The sequence below is a fragment of the Phyllobates terribilis genome, unplaced genomic scaffold (assembly GCF_046119375.1).
Source record: "Phyllobates terribilis strain yellow unplaced genomic scaffold, ASM4611937v1 Scaffold_5__5_contigs__length_657084704, whole genome shotgun sequence".
Taxonomy (NCBI): Eukaryota; Metazoa; Chordata; class Amphibia; order Anura; family Dendrobatidae; genus Phyllobates; species Phyllobates terribilis.
The window spans coordinates 147,499,678-147,514,703 of record NW_027362765.1 but is presented as its reverse complement, the minus strand read 5'-3'; positions in this window follow the sequence as shown (position 1 = coordinate 147,514,703).

The following is a 15,026-nucleotide window of genomic DNA, read 5'->3' as shown; positions in this document are numbered from 1 at the left end:
GGGAAGGAGCGCGCGCTGCCAGCAGAGCGGGAGAGGGACGCCGGGCACGGAGCAGAGCGGTGAGGGGAACAGCGTCCCTGCCTAGCAGAGGGCAGGGACGCCGGCACTACACTGGGGATGATTGGGAGGTATTCAACACCTGATCATTAGGAGTGTTATTTAACCCTGTTCCCTGCTCAGTCATGTGCTGTTTATTGCAGTTCCTATATGCTGTGGAGGTGAGTTGTGCCAGCAGTAGTGTTGCTATCTTTTCAGGGATTTTCTCATTTTCCCTTCTTGTTACACTTCCTTGGGTTCTTGCAGAGGTACTCATCTGGTCCTAGACTAGGCACCGACAACATCACCAGACGCCAGCTGTCTGGCGACAGTGGGCCTGGGAAGGGTTCTGCAAAAGTCCCCCTTCCATTTACTGGGAGCTGGGTGAAGAGTATTCCCGTCCCTTAAGGGCTCACCTAGCTGGGCAGCTTGCGCCAAGTGTGTCTGTGGCTGCGCTTTTGCTGGTTTGGTGCCAGTCTTGCTGGATCTTTCTGCATAGAGCATAACAGCCCCCTTATAAAGTCTGATCCTGCGCGCTTCCTTCCTTTTGTATGCTTCTACTTGCTAACCTAATAAATGTATGTGTATAGTCTGTAAGATCTATTTAGACACATAGATCTGAAGAGGTGCTATAGACTCCAAATGGAAGGATATTTTCAATCAAAACTTTTTGTAAAGTTGCCTTATTTGTCAGTACATTGACGACATAAAAATTGGCTGAAAATGTGAATATAGCTTCTAAATATTTAAAGGGTTCTTGTAAAAACAAGCAAATTTGAAATATACTTCCGATTTCAAGAATATAAGGATTTTTAATTTCATAGTTTTCTGATCCTTACTGTGACGCTGAGTCACTTCTCAGGGACAAGCCATGAGTCAGGATAATCAAGGAACCCGAGGTCAATAGCCAGGAGGGTACGTCATAAAGGGAAGAGACAAAGTCGTAGTCAGGTAATAGTCCGAGGTCAAAATACCAGGAGGACAGCAAATCAGAGCAAAGCGGTTAAACAGACGTATGGTCAGAATGAGGTCCAAGGTCAGGCAGCAATACATCAACAAGCAAAATACAAGGCACAGAGTAAACCAACCACACTTAGCTGAAACTACATCTGACAGCTATCTGGGACTGCCAGCTCAGTTACATAGCTGAGCAATTATGGGAACTGGGAGCACCTGATGAGAGCTGTCACTGCACAGACAGCTCAGCACGCCCCTGCACCAGACTGGACAATTGAGCTGTCAATCACAGCACAGACACCTCAGCATGCCCTTGCACCAGAATGGACAATAGAGCTGTCAATCACTGCACAGACATCTCAGCTCTGAGGGGTGGAATCGTTACACTTACCCAGGTTGCCGGCCATCTCTGCAGTCTATCAGGTTTCCTGGGGGAGGAGCACAACGCTTATGTGGCGCCCCTGCGGGTTCAGTCACCACAGAGGTACTGCATCTCATCCAGAGGTGTGGTGCCCCACTCTCAGGTAAGGAGGGAGTACTGCCCGGGACCCACCCACCTGCATCCAACACTACACCATTCCAGACCAGAAGGCGGGTCAAGATGCACTGGCTTATGCTGAGCCCTGTCCCTGGTTGGAAGTGGGGGGAACCGAGTGAGGGGGAACCAAGTAGTGGGTGTGGGTGGAGGAAAAAGTACAGGGGAGCACTTCAGCAGGAGTATAAGAAGGGGAACCACCTAGAAGGGGTTCAGTTCAGAGGGGACAGTCTGAGGAGAAGTAGATGGAGCAGGAGCTCTGTAGGAGCTCTGCTCAGAGGAGAAGCCCTAGATTGAGAGGTCCAGGAGGACTGGCTGGACGAGGAAAGGAGCAGAGGGAAGGCTCCAGAAGCGAGGGGATCCCAGGGGCACGGCGAGTGCGGAAGCCACCTGCGCGCCCGAATCTACCAGAGCGTGGAGGGATCAGACCACAAAGGGGACTGGCCCCTAACTAGTGGAGAACTACAAGGCTCAGCTAGAAACCGGAGACTTCTGTACTTTCAGGATGCAGTTGCTCACAACCGCAACTAAATCGCTAAAAAGGTAGCCGCATAGGATTCAAGGGACTACACGTTGCCCGCCAAGATCCGAGGCTACTGGCTTGGGACACTGGTTGCGAAGCGCAGGGCACGAGGGTGAGAGCCAGCGCAGGAAGACGACCGAGGAAGGCACACAGAATGGGGTCCCGTTATGTACTCCTGAAACACCTGGGAGTTTGCTGAACCCCTGCCTTGGTAAACACAGGACGGCATGGGAGGTTACCTTGGCACTGGGAACCTGGAGTCTGACAACTGTGAGTAAACCTTGAAGACTGCACCTCACTGTGTCCTAGAATTATTATCTGCGCCATCCCCTGCACCACACCGAACAGCAACATCTACCTCATAAAATTATCCCTGCATTGCCCTGGAGCTAAGCTCTACCTGTGGAGAGCTGAACCAACTCTGCTGCGTCACCATCAGCTCCAGAGGATTTGAACTGCAGCAGTGGCTCCATATAGCTGCATACCACAGGTGGCGTCACGAACATTAAACTATAAAAAAACAAACAAACCATAGTACCTTTAAAAAAAAGAATAAAATAAAAAATAAATATTATACTTACCGTCTGATGGCCCCCGGTGTCCTTGTCTCGGCTTGCCGGCAGCTCGCGGTAGACTAAAAAGACCTGTGGTGACGTCATTTAGTCATGTGACGGGTCATGCGACCTCTGACGTCGGCAGGTCCTTTAATCGACGTCGGCAGATACTTTAATCTACCGCGAGCTGCCGGCAAGCCAGGACAAGGACACTGGGGGCCATCAGAAGGTAAGTATAATATTTATTTTTTATTTTTTACCATTCTTTCGGTCACACTATATAAATCCATGCCGGTTGCATGGATTTATATAGTGTGACCAAGTGGTCAAGCACTTTCCAAGTGATGCTAAAATTGCTTGGAAAGCGCTTGACAACTCACATGCGGAAATGCATGTAAATATCGCTTCACTTCCGCTTGTCCCTGGCAGGAAAAACGCATGTTTAATCCGCATGTGTTTTTTCTGCCAGGGAGATGCAGAAACGCTCAGGAAAAATCCGGAGCATTTATGCATCGTGGGCACATAGCCTAAGGCTATGTTCACATTTCCTTTCGAATAAGCCTCCTTACCTTGGCATGCCAGAGCTGGTATGTCACTCTCCACAAGGAGAAACGTTACCCCTTAGACCTCAGTCCAGAACCTCTCATCTAGCCAAATCAGTTTTCATACTTTGCACTGATGAGGGCCAACAGCCCGAAACACAGTGTTTGCAAATTGAGATTCTGATTTGGCTGATTTGGCTTTTATCCTAAGTCATATTTCATGACTCGTTAAAGAATTGATTGTTACTTTTAGGACTGCTGCTTCCAATAGGTGGCGCTATAGAGTTCAAGTCCTCTTTTTCTCTGAAGAGGCAATTTGCATATTACATTTCCTTTCGGCATTTGTCTGTTCAGTTTTTAGGAACATGCAAAGATTTAATGCCCAAAACGGTCTGTCACAGAACAGGTGCAAACAGAAGCAAAGCGGACCCAATGATTATTATGGGATCCGTCTGGGTTCCACTTTATGTTTTTAGAATGTAATTAAAGGCTCAGGATGCAGAACTTTTTTCCTGTTCTAAAAACTAACACAATATGGGACGGATGGATCCCATAATAATCAATGGGGACCTCTGCATCTGTTTGCATCAGTTATGCAATGGAACCAGTCTTGGATATTAATTCCATTTGTCTGTTTAGAAAATGGAATATCTGACCTGAGGTGTGAACGTAGCCTAACTGAAATATATACACTGCTCAAAAAAATAAAGGGAACACTTAAACAACAGAATATAACTCCAAGTAAACCAAACTTCTGTGAAATCAAACTGTCCACTTAGGAAGCAACACTGATTGACAATCAATTTCACATGCTGTTGTGAAAATGGAATAGACAATAGATGGAAATTATTGGCAATTATCAAGACACCCTCAATAAAGGAGTGGTTCTGCAGGTGGGGACCACAGACCACATCTCAGTACCAATGCTTTCTGGCTGATGTTTTGGTCACTTTTGAATGTTGGTTGTGCTTTCACACTCGTGGTAGCATGAGACGGACTCTACAACCCACAGAAGTTGCTCAGGTAGTGCAGCTCATCCAGGATGGCACATCAATGCGAGCAGTGGCAAGAAGGTTTGCTGTGTCTGTTAGCGTAGTGTCCAGAGGCTGGAGGCGCTACCAGGAGACAGGCCAGTACACCAGGAGACATGGAGGGGGCCGTAGGAGGGCATCAACCCAGCAGCAGAGCCGCTACCTCCGTCTTTGTGCAAGGAGGAACAGGAGGAGCACTGCCAGAGCCCTGCAAAATGACCTCCAGCAGGCCACAAATGTGCATGTGTCTGCACAAATGGTTAGAAACCGACTCCATAAGGGTGGTATGTGGGCCCGACATCCACAGATGGGGGTTGTGCTCACAGCCCAACACCGTGCAGGACGCTTGGCATTTGCCACAGACCACCAGGATTGGCAAAGTCGCCACTGGCGCCCTGTGCTCTTCACAGATGAAAGCTGGCTCACACTGAGCACATGTGTGACACCTCTACTCGAAAGCCCTTTTCTTTACCCTGGGAGATGGGGGACTCGGAGTTGGGTTCTGTGATGGAGAAATGGGGTGCAGACGTGGCCCAGACCCGCTCCGTGCCATCACATTAAAAGAAGGATGGTACGGGCTTATCCGGGTTGAGTGGCTGATTTCGACTACGCCACCTGTGGTACCTGGTGAAGGCCACCAGCGCTGCCGCAGTCCGCTGAGGCATGGTGTTATTGCAGCCGTCGTTGTTACTACTCCCCACAGGCGGAGCAGGGCCTCAGGGCAGAGAGACAGGATGGTGGGGGTAGTAGTCTAGGAGTCCTGGTGCTGCGTAGTGCGGTGTAGCGCAGAATAAGAGTCCTGAGGCCATAAGGGTGTACTTCCAAGGCTTTACTCACATAAGAGATGGCAGAAGGAAGGCGACTCCCTGCTCCACGCGGAGTTCTGCGGTAACCAGAGACGAAGGGGGTCCGACAACCTCCGAGTAAGTCCAGCGTTCAATCAGGACCCCGCACCAGAGTGTTCCTAAACTACAGACCGCTTGCTTTCCTGTCTGTGTGTGTGTAGATAGGCCGGGTCTCCCTCTGAACTACTCTCAGAAAAAGGGCACGGATGGCAGCTCCGCTCCTTCCGATACCCGGTGGGATCCTCAGGGCCTACCGGGCTTCCCCGACCAGGACATGGAGTAGCAAGGTCGGGTGTCGGGGGCCGGTACCCCTCTTGCAGCCGGACTCCCTCTGAGTATATCAGGTGGTGAGGACAGGTGGCGTGTACCGCTCCGTCTGCATCCTCCCTGGGATCCATTTGCCGTGGAGCTAAACTCCTAAGCTCCGTGCCTTCTTGGTCGTGGTCCTTGACCGGGTTGAGACATCCCTTGTCTACAACCTGCCCCTCGACCCAAGGCCAAGGTACGAGGGCTGTGTCTCCATCCGCTGCAGGTCCACACAGGATCCACGTTCAGGGTGGGAGATCACAGTAATTGACAGACAAAAAACCCTCAACCAAAAATGGCTTTTTATTAAATATGAAATTTAAAGTGTCACTAAAATGTGAGTACTCCACCCTCGCCCACCAAACGCCCCCCCCCCCAGCTCTTGGCTCCCCAGTCTCCTTGTAACCAGGAGGGCAGCACCTAGTGCATTCCAGCCCCCTCTGGTGGAGAAATGTGGTGTTGGATGTGGAGGTGGAGTCCCGACCATCCCACAGTGCCCACCTCAGAGGAGGAACACCACACTGCACTAGAGAAGTGCAGCATCCCTGTGGCGGTCGAACCCCCAGGGGCGCCACACATGTGACAGACGTGACAGAGTCTGGAGACGCCGTGGAGAGCGATCTGCTTTCTGAAACATCCTTCAGCATGACCGGTTTGGCAGTGGGTCAGTAATGGTGTGGGGTGGCATTTCTTTGGAGGGCCGCACAGCCCTCCATGTGCTCGCCAGAGGTATCCTGACTGCCATTAGGTACCAAGATGAGATCCTCCGACCCCTTGTGAGACCATATGCTGGTGCGGTTGGCTATGGGTTCCTCCTAATGCAGGACAATGCCAGACCTCATGTGGCTGGAGTGTGTCAGCAGTTCCTGCAAGATGAATGCATTGAAGCTATGGACTGGCCCGTCCGTTCCCCAGACCTGAATCCGATTGAGCACATCTGGGACATCATGTCTCGCTCCATCCACCAATGTCACGTTGCACCACAGACTGTCCAGGAGTTGGCGGATGCTTTAGTCCAGGTCTGGGAGGAGATCCCACAGGAGACCATCTGCATCCTCATCAGGAGCATGCCCAGGCGTTGTAGGGAGGTCATACAGGCACGTGGAGGCCACACACAATACTGAGCCTCATTTTGACTTTTTTTAAGGACATTACATCAGAGTTGGATCAGCCTGTAGTGTGTTTTCCCACTTTAATTTTGGGGGTGACTCCAAATCCAGGCCTCCATTGGTTAATAAATTTGATTTCCATTGATGATTTTTGTGTGATTTTGTTGTCAGCACATTCAACTTTGTACAGAACAAAGTATTCAATGAGAATATTTCATTCATTCAGATCTAGGATGTATTATTTGAGTGTTCCCTTTATTTTTTTGAGCAGTGTATATTAAGTATATTCAGTAATGCCAATCATAACTAAAGGATGTGAATTCTTACAGCAGAGAGAGAGAGTTAATCATAAAACATTGTCTACTACAATCATTACAATAATTAAAGCAGCCAAGAATTTTAAATCATTATAAGCTCTGTTAACGACTTGAAAATGAATGTGGGTTGAAGTGTAAAATGGTCAGTTACCGGTAAGTAAAAAGGTGTCTGTAAATGAATGTATTAATACCGTCCGATGTAAATACAGTATGCTGTGAATTATAAAATAATGTGGTTTTTTTTTTTGTTGTTTTTTTTTTAATTCTGAGAGTGTATCGCCATCTAGTGGTTATATTTTGAAGTTTCCAACTAGCAAGTATATAGCCATGGGGGAGATGTCTGTATGAAATCTGCTGCAAAAGTGAAGTAGCAACCAATCAGGTCACTGCTTTCATTTTTAAAAGGGTCTCTAAAAATGAGTTTTGAGCTACATATGTGTATATGTGGATAGATAGATCCATGTATCTCCTGGCACATTGCTGATTTGGCTAATGAGGGGGATGCAGCAAGAAACTATCTTTTTTTCTTTTGTTACCAGGCTCAACTTTGTAGATTTTGTATTGGCTCTTTATGGAAAGGAATTGACCTCCAGAAAGAGTCATAATTCACATTTTCATATTTCTCATATCCTATAAAAAACAGTGCACAGATCGCAAGAGTAAAAAAAAAATAAAAAAAAAAAGACTCTTGGGTGCTGTTTCCATTGTTTTAAATAACTAACTGCAGATCTTCTGTGGATGTAGCGCTTTGGAAATCTTTTTGTCTCATCCTGTAATCCCAGTCTCGATGATGTGAGATTAGGGCTCTGTGGGGCCATATCATCACTTCCAGGACTCCTTGTTCTTCTTTAGGCTGAATGTAGTTCTTACTGACATTGTTTGTAGTTTGGGGTCATTATCCTACTGCTGAATAAATTTGGAGCCAATCAGACACCTCCCTGATGGTATTACTTAATGGATAAGTATTTGCCTGGATTTTTCAGCATTGAGCACACCTATAATCCTGACCAAATCCCCAACTCTATTTGCTCACATGCAGCCCCAAATTTACAAGGAATCTCCACCTTCGGAGAACAAACTGCTTTTTGTTACAGACAAATATTTCGTATTTTGATCAGTCATCAGTCCAGAGCACTTGCTGCCATTTTTCTGCACCCCAATTCCTATGTATTTGTGCATAATTGAGCCAATTGGCCCTGTTTCCATGTCAAAGGTATGATTTTTGGCCACAGTTCTTTCATCAAAACCACTTCTTGCTAGATGCATTATTCTTAAAGGGTTTTTTGGTTTTGACCTAATTTTCTTCAGGCACCGTATCTTATAGTATTGTAATAAGATACAGAGTGTGAGGCCTGTTTTACACGTCCTGATATTTCTGGTACTGGAAAACCAGTACTCGAGATATTCATGTCCGTGTGTAGCATACGTGTGGCAACTGTGTGTCATCAGGATCACACGTACAGGCGCCTGGGAATCAGCGGTACAGTTAGCGCTGTTCCAAAGCGCCGGGCGCTGAAGGAATCTCTCATCATTGTTCCCTGCTTGTGCTGCGATCAGCTTCAGCAGGGGACAATGTTGAGAGTAGTATTCAGCTCCCGATGTCTCCAAAACCTGTAAAGAATTAAAGAAGATTTGTAAGATTAAAATAAAAAAATCTTTATACTCACCTGGCTTGAGGCAACCACACACACTGAGGAGCAGGGGAGAATGCGCTGCAGTGAGTGGGCCCCTGTGCGGAGCTCACTGAGTGACAGGACACCACGCAGGTCAGGAGCCCACTCGCTGTAACGCGTCATTCTCCTCTGCTCCTCAGGGTGTGCAGTCGCCTCAAGTTAGGTGAGTATAATTTTTTTTATTTTATTCTTATTTTTACACTAGGAGACAGCGGGAGCCAAATACTACTCTCAACATTGTCCCTTGATCGCAGTGCAAGCAGGGGACAATGATGAGAGATTCCTTCAGGACCTGGCGCTTGGGAACAGTGTGAACTGTACCGTTGATTCCCAGGCGCCGGTACATATCACACTGATGACACATGGATGTCATCTGTCTGCATGTGTGCGGGACGTTTTGCGGCCTGTGCTGCGTGCAAAACACAGTCCGTGGAAACACACTGACATGTGCGCAGACATGTACGTGTGTAAGTGTCTCCAGTAAGTGTGAAAACTGTCACCACATGTATTGGAGACACTGAACTGTGAAAGAAGCCTTAGGATTCTGCTCTGCTTACCGGTTTAATTTGTTATAACATGATCACTGTAACATACCTGGCGGCGTCCTTCCATAGTGGTCCATCTCCCACTGTGCAAGAGCGCGCACTTGATCTCCAGTCCAGTCTGCTAGCCTGGCTTCCCTCCATGCTGTCTGCTTGCCTCTGTGTCTGCTGCTTAAGGGCGGCGCCCGATCACTTCCTGTTTCTTGTACCTGCTGCGGGCACACCCCTTGTGCGTCCTCAGCCTATTGCTGTCTGTCACCTGGTATTTAACCCAGCTGCTCCAATGAATCCCTGCCTGAGCATTGTGTTTAATTCAGTGTGCTCTTTCACTCTGAATGTGCCAGGTCACTTTCTGTGTTTGCTTGCTTGCCTTTCTTGTAGGCTGTATTTCCAGTCCTGTCTGAACACGCTCCTTGCCTGTTCGTTCCGCCTTCTAGGGGCCGCATACCTAGACCCGCTCCCGTATCTTGTCTGTCCTGTCTGAACACGCTCCTAGCCTGTTCCTCCCGCCTTCTAGGGGCTGCATACCTAGACCCGCTCCTGTATCTTGTCTGTCCTGTCTGAACACGCTCCTAGCCTGTTCCTCCCGCCTTCTAGGGGCTGCATACCTAGACCCGCTCCTGTATCTTGTCTGTCCTGTCTGAACACGCTCCTAGCCTGTTCCTCCCACCTTCTAGGGGCTGCATACCTAGACCCACTCCTGTATCTTGCTACTGTGTCTGTTCTTGTCTGTATACTCTTCTAGCCTGTTTCCTGTGTCTGTACCTTTCCTTTTTCTGCAGAGTCTGAACTCGTACCTAACTCCTGCTCGTTGTCACTGTACTTCCGTTTGTGAGTTTGTGGTCCACTCGCTACTTCACTGCAAGTACCCTGTGGGTATCTGGTTCTGCCTTTCCCTTCCTGTCTGTTCCGTGTGAACAGAGCCCTGTCCCCCCTGCTCTGCCTTGCTCACCGCTCCGGCGGTTCTAGCCTGCTCTGCCTTGCTCACCGCTCCGACGGTTCTAGCCTGCTCTGCCTTGCTCACCGCTCCGGCGGTTCTAGCCTGCTCTGCCTTGCTCACCGCTCCGGCGGTTCTAGCCTGCTCTGCCTTGCTCACCGCTCCGGCGGTTCTAGCCTGCTCTGCCTTGCTCACCGCTCCGGTGGTTCTAGCCTGCTCTGCCTTGCTCACCGCTCCGGCGGTTCTAGCCTGCTCTGCCTTGCTCACCGCTCCAGCGGTTCTGGCCTGCTCTGACCCTTTGCTCACTGCTCCGGCAGTCTTGCTCCGCTCTGACCCTTTGCTCACTGCTCCGGCAGTCTTGCTCCGCTCTGACCCTTTGCTCACTGCTCCGGCAGTCTTGCTCCGCTCTGACCCTTTGCTCACTGCTCCGGCAGTCTTGCTCCGCTCTAACCCTTTGCTCACTGCTCCGGCAGTCTCGCTCCGCTCTGACTCTTTGCTCACTGCTCCGGCAGTCTCGCTCCGCTCTGACTACTCTTGCTCACTGCTCCAGACGGCCTCGTCCTGCTCTACTCTTGCTCACCGCTCCAGGCGGCCTCGTCCTGCTCTACTCTTGCTCACCGCTCCAGGCGGCCTCGTCCTGCTCTACTCTTGCTCACCGCTCCAGGCAGCCCCGTCCTGCTCTACTCTTGCTCACCGCTCCAGGCGGCCTCGTCCTGCTCTTCTCTCGCTCACCGCTCCAGGTGGCCTCGTCCTGCTCTACTCTCGCTCACCGCTCCAGGCGGCCTCGTCCTGCTCTACTCTCGCTCACCGCTCCAGGCGGCCTCGTCCTGCTCTACTCTCGCTCACCGCTCCAGGCGGCCTCGTCCTGCTCTACTCTCGCTCACCGCTCTAGGCGGTCTCATCTTGCCCTGCTCTCGCTCACCGCTCTGGGCGGCCTTACTCTGCTGTGTTTGTCCGCCACATCTGTGGTTTTGTTCCTGAGTCCCAGTGTGTACTGGGTCCTATCCCGCCTGTGTTCCTACCTGCTGGTGCCTCCCTGTCTGCACTCTAGCCGTGCTTGCCTGTACCCCCCTGCCTGCATACCCGCCTGCCTGCATACCAGTCGTGCTTGCCTATACCCACCAGTCTGTGTGCCAGCCTAACCTGTCTGTTCCTGTATTCCCCTGTGTGGGTCAACAGCCGTGTCCGGTGTCTGTCCTGAAGTAGCACCTGGTCCCTCTGCTCGGTTCCTCCTTGGCGCACTGGCGTCGTATGCTGTCGTGCGACCCTGGTCGGATCGGGTGAATACCTAGTTACGCCCCTCCAGGCATTCACTCTCCGGCACGGTCCAGTGGAATCACACGCACACGCCGCTCAGCCCGGGCGTGTGCATTACAGCATGCTCAGGCCATGGTTCCCGTTGAGCCCCACGGCCTTCGCTCTCTGAGACGTTTTCCAGCGAATACGTGCATTAAAAAAAATAAAAAAAAAATATACAGTGCCTACAAGTAGTATTCAACCCCCTGCAGATTTAGCTGGTTTGATAAGATGCAAATAAGTTAGAGCCTTCAAACTGCAAACGAGAGTAGGTTTTATGAACAGAAGCATAAATCTTACAAACCAAAAAGTTATGTTGCTCAGTTGAATTTTATTAAATTTTAAACATAAAAGTGTGGGTCAATTATTATACAACCCCTATGTTTAATATTTTGTGGAATAACCCTTGTTTGCAATTACAGCTAATAATCGTCTTTTATAAGACCTGATCAGGCCGGCACAGGTCTGTTGAGTTATCTTGGCCCACTCCTCCATGCAGATCTTCTCCAAGTTATCTAGATTCTTTGGGTGTCTCATGTGGACTTTATTCTTGAGCTCCTTCCACAAGTTTTCAATTGGGTTAAGGTCAGGAGACTGACTAGGCCACTCCAACACCTTGACTTTTTCCCTATTGAACCAGGCCTTGGTTTTCTTGGCTGTGTGCTTTGGGTCGTTGTCTTGTTGGAAGATGAAATTACGACCCATCTTAAGATCCTTGATGGAGGAGCGGAGGTTCTTGGCCAAAATCTCCAGGTAGGCCGTGCTATCCATCTTCCCATGGATGCGGACCAGATGGCCAGGCCCCTTGGCAGAGAAACAGCCCCACAGCATGATGCTGCCACCACCATGCTTGACTGTAGGGATGGTATTCTTGGGGTCGTATGCAGTGCCATCCAGTCTCCAAACGTCACGTGTGTGGTTGGTACCAAAGATCTCGATCTTGGTCTCATCAGACCATAGAATCTTGAACCAGTCTGTCTCAGAGTCCTCCAAGTGATCATGAGCAAACTGTAGACGAGCCTTGACATGACGCTTTGAAAGTAAAGGTACCTTACGGGCTCGTCTGGAACGGAGACCATTGCGGTGGAGTACGTTACTTATGGTATTGACTGAAACCAATGTCCCCACTGCCATGAGATCTTCCCGGAGCTCCTTCCTTGTTGTCCTTGGGTTAGCCTTGACTCTTCGGACAAGCCTGGCCTCGGCACGGGAGGACACTTTCAAAGGCTGTCCTGGCCGTGGAAGGCTAACAGTAGTTCCATAAGCCTTCCACTTACGGATGATGCTCCCAACAGTGGAGACAGGTAGGCCCAACTCCTTGGAAAGGGTTTTGTACCCCTTGCCAGCCTTGTGACCCTCCACGATCTTGTCTCTGATGGCCTTGGAATGCTCCTTTGTCTTTCCCATGTTGACCATGTCTGAGTGCTGTTCACAAGTTTGGGGAGGGTCTTAAATAGTCAGAAAAGGCTGGCAAAAGAGATCTTTAATCCACACATGTGAAGCTCATTATTCTTGGTGCCTGAACTACTTCTTAATACTTTAGGGGGACCAAACAGAATTCTTGTGGTTTGAGGGGTTGAATAATAAATGACACTCTGAATTAACTTTTTACGTTTTAAAAAAAAACAAAAAACAAAAACAAAATTTGCTGCAGTGCATTTCCCACTTCCAGGCTGATCTACAGCACAAATGTCACAATGCCAAGTTAATTCCGCATGTGTCAACCAGCTAAATCTGCAGGGGGTTGAATACTACTTGTAGGCACTGTATATATTTTTTTTCTTTAGCTGAGTTCCAGGTGAATTACGCACCCGTCCAGATGGATCTTTCTGCACTCGTTCCTGCGGATCCGCCACGGTACTATGGGGATCCAAGACAGAGTCGTGCATTTGTGGAGCAATGCTTGCTACACTTCAAGTTCTACCCTCTTTGTTTTCCCACCGATCGGGTTAAGGTGGGATTCATTATGTCTAACCTAGCGGGTGATGCCTTGGAATGGATCAACCCCCTATGGGAAACACAGGATCCTATCCTCCTGGACCTTCAGGCCTTCCTGGTGGCCTTTCTAATGGTCTTCGATGACCCTAACCCGGAGACCCCTGCTGAAGCTTCACTTCCTAAAATCCCGGAGCAGCCCCGATGGGTAATGTGTGTGGGTAGCGCACTAGTCCTCCTGCCCGAAGAGACTATTGCCCATCCAGAATCCACACAGGATGACTACGCTCTCCGGAATGCTTCTCCCAACCTCAAGAGGCAGTCCAGACGTGCTAGGCGTATAGGCAAGCCGTCACGCCTGGGTCTGTCCTCCCAAAGACCTCCTGATCCCAACCTTGAAGTCCCTGCTGAAGCTTCATTTCCCGGTATCCCGGAGCAGCCCCTACGGGTAATATGCGTGGGTAGCGCACCTGTTCTCCTGCCCGAAGAGACTTCTGCCCACCTAGAATCCTCCGGGATACCACCTGATGACAAATGGAGAGAGACTTCCCTACACCCGGTACCCGATACTTCGTCCGCTCCGTCCTGTGAGCCTGACAATGGGTAACTCAAAGCGGTAGTTAACCCCGAGTCTCTACACCCCTCCGACCAGGCGGAGGACCTCCAGTTGTCTCCAGAACCCTTCGGGGTGCTACATGGTAGCAAATGGACAGAGTCTTCCCTATACTCGGTACCTGATACCTCGCCCACTTCGTCCAGTGAGTCCGACCTAGTGTACTCCGAAGCAGAGGTTATCCCCGAGTCTCTACACCCCTCCGACCAGGCGGAGGACCTCCAGTTGTCTCCTGAACCCTTCGGGGTGCTACCTGATAGCGAATGGACAGAGACTCTCCTATACTCGGTACCTGATACTTTGCCCGCTTCTTCCAGTGAGTCCGACCTAGTGTACTCCGAAGCAGAGGTTACCCCCGAGTCTCTGCACTCTTCCGACCCGGCGGAGGACCCCCAGTTGTTTCCTGAATCCTCCGGGGTACCACCTGATAACAAAGAGACAGTGACTTTTCTACACCTTGTACCTGATACCTCGCCCATTTCATCCTGTGAGCTTGACAAGATGTACCCCGAAGCAGAGGTTACCCTCGAGTCTCTGCACCCCTCCAACCCGGCGGGGGGCTTCCAGTTGTCTCCTGAACCCTCTGGGGTGCTACCTGATAATAAGTGGAGAGAGACTTCCTTGTGTGCTGTTCCTGGTACTCCACCCATTTCGTCTGTTGCTGAGGATGGCTGGATAGGAGGTAGCATCCTAGCTACCCAGAGGAGACCAGTTTTTCCAGTGGACAGTGGAAGTGATCTCCTTGAAGTAAAGGATTGGCCCTCGAATTCCCTGCGGAACATTCTGGCAGGCCTGAAGAAGAGGGGGCGTAAGGGGGGGTACTGTAACATACCTAGCGGCGTCCTTGCATAGTGGTCCATCTCCCACTGTGCAAAAGCGCACACTTGATCTCCAGTCCAGTCTGCTAGCCTGGCTTCTCTCCATGCTGTCTGCTTGCCTCTGTGTCTGCTGCTTAAGGGCGGCGCCCAATCACTTCCTGTTTCTTGTACCTGCTGCGGGCACACCCCTTGTGCGTCCTCAGCCTATTGCTGTCTGTCACCTGGTATTTAACCCAGCTGCTCCAATGAATCCCTGCCTGAGCATTGTGTTTCATTCAGTGTGCTCTTTCACTCTGAATGTGCCAGGTCCCTTTCTGTGTTTGCTTGCTTGCCTTTCTTGTAGGCTGTATTTCCAGTCCTGTCTGAACACGCTCCTTGCCTGTTCGTTCCGCCTTCTAGGGGCCGCATACCTAGACCCGCTCCCGTATCTTGTCTGTCCTGTCTGAACACGCTCCTA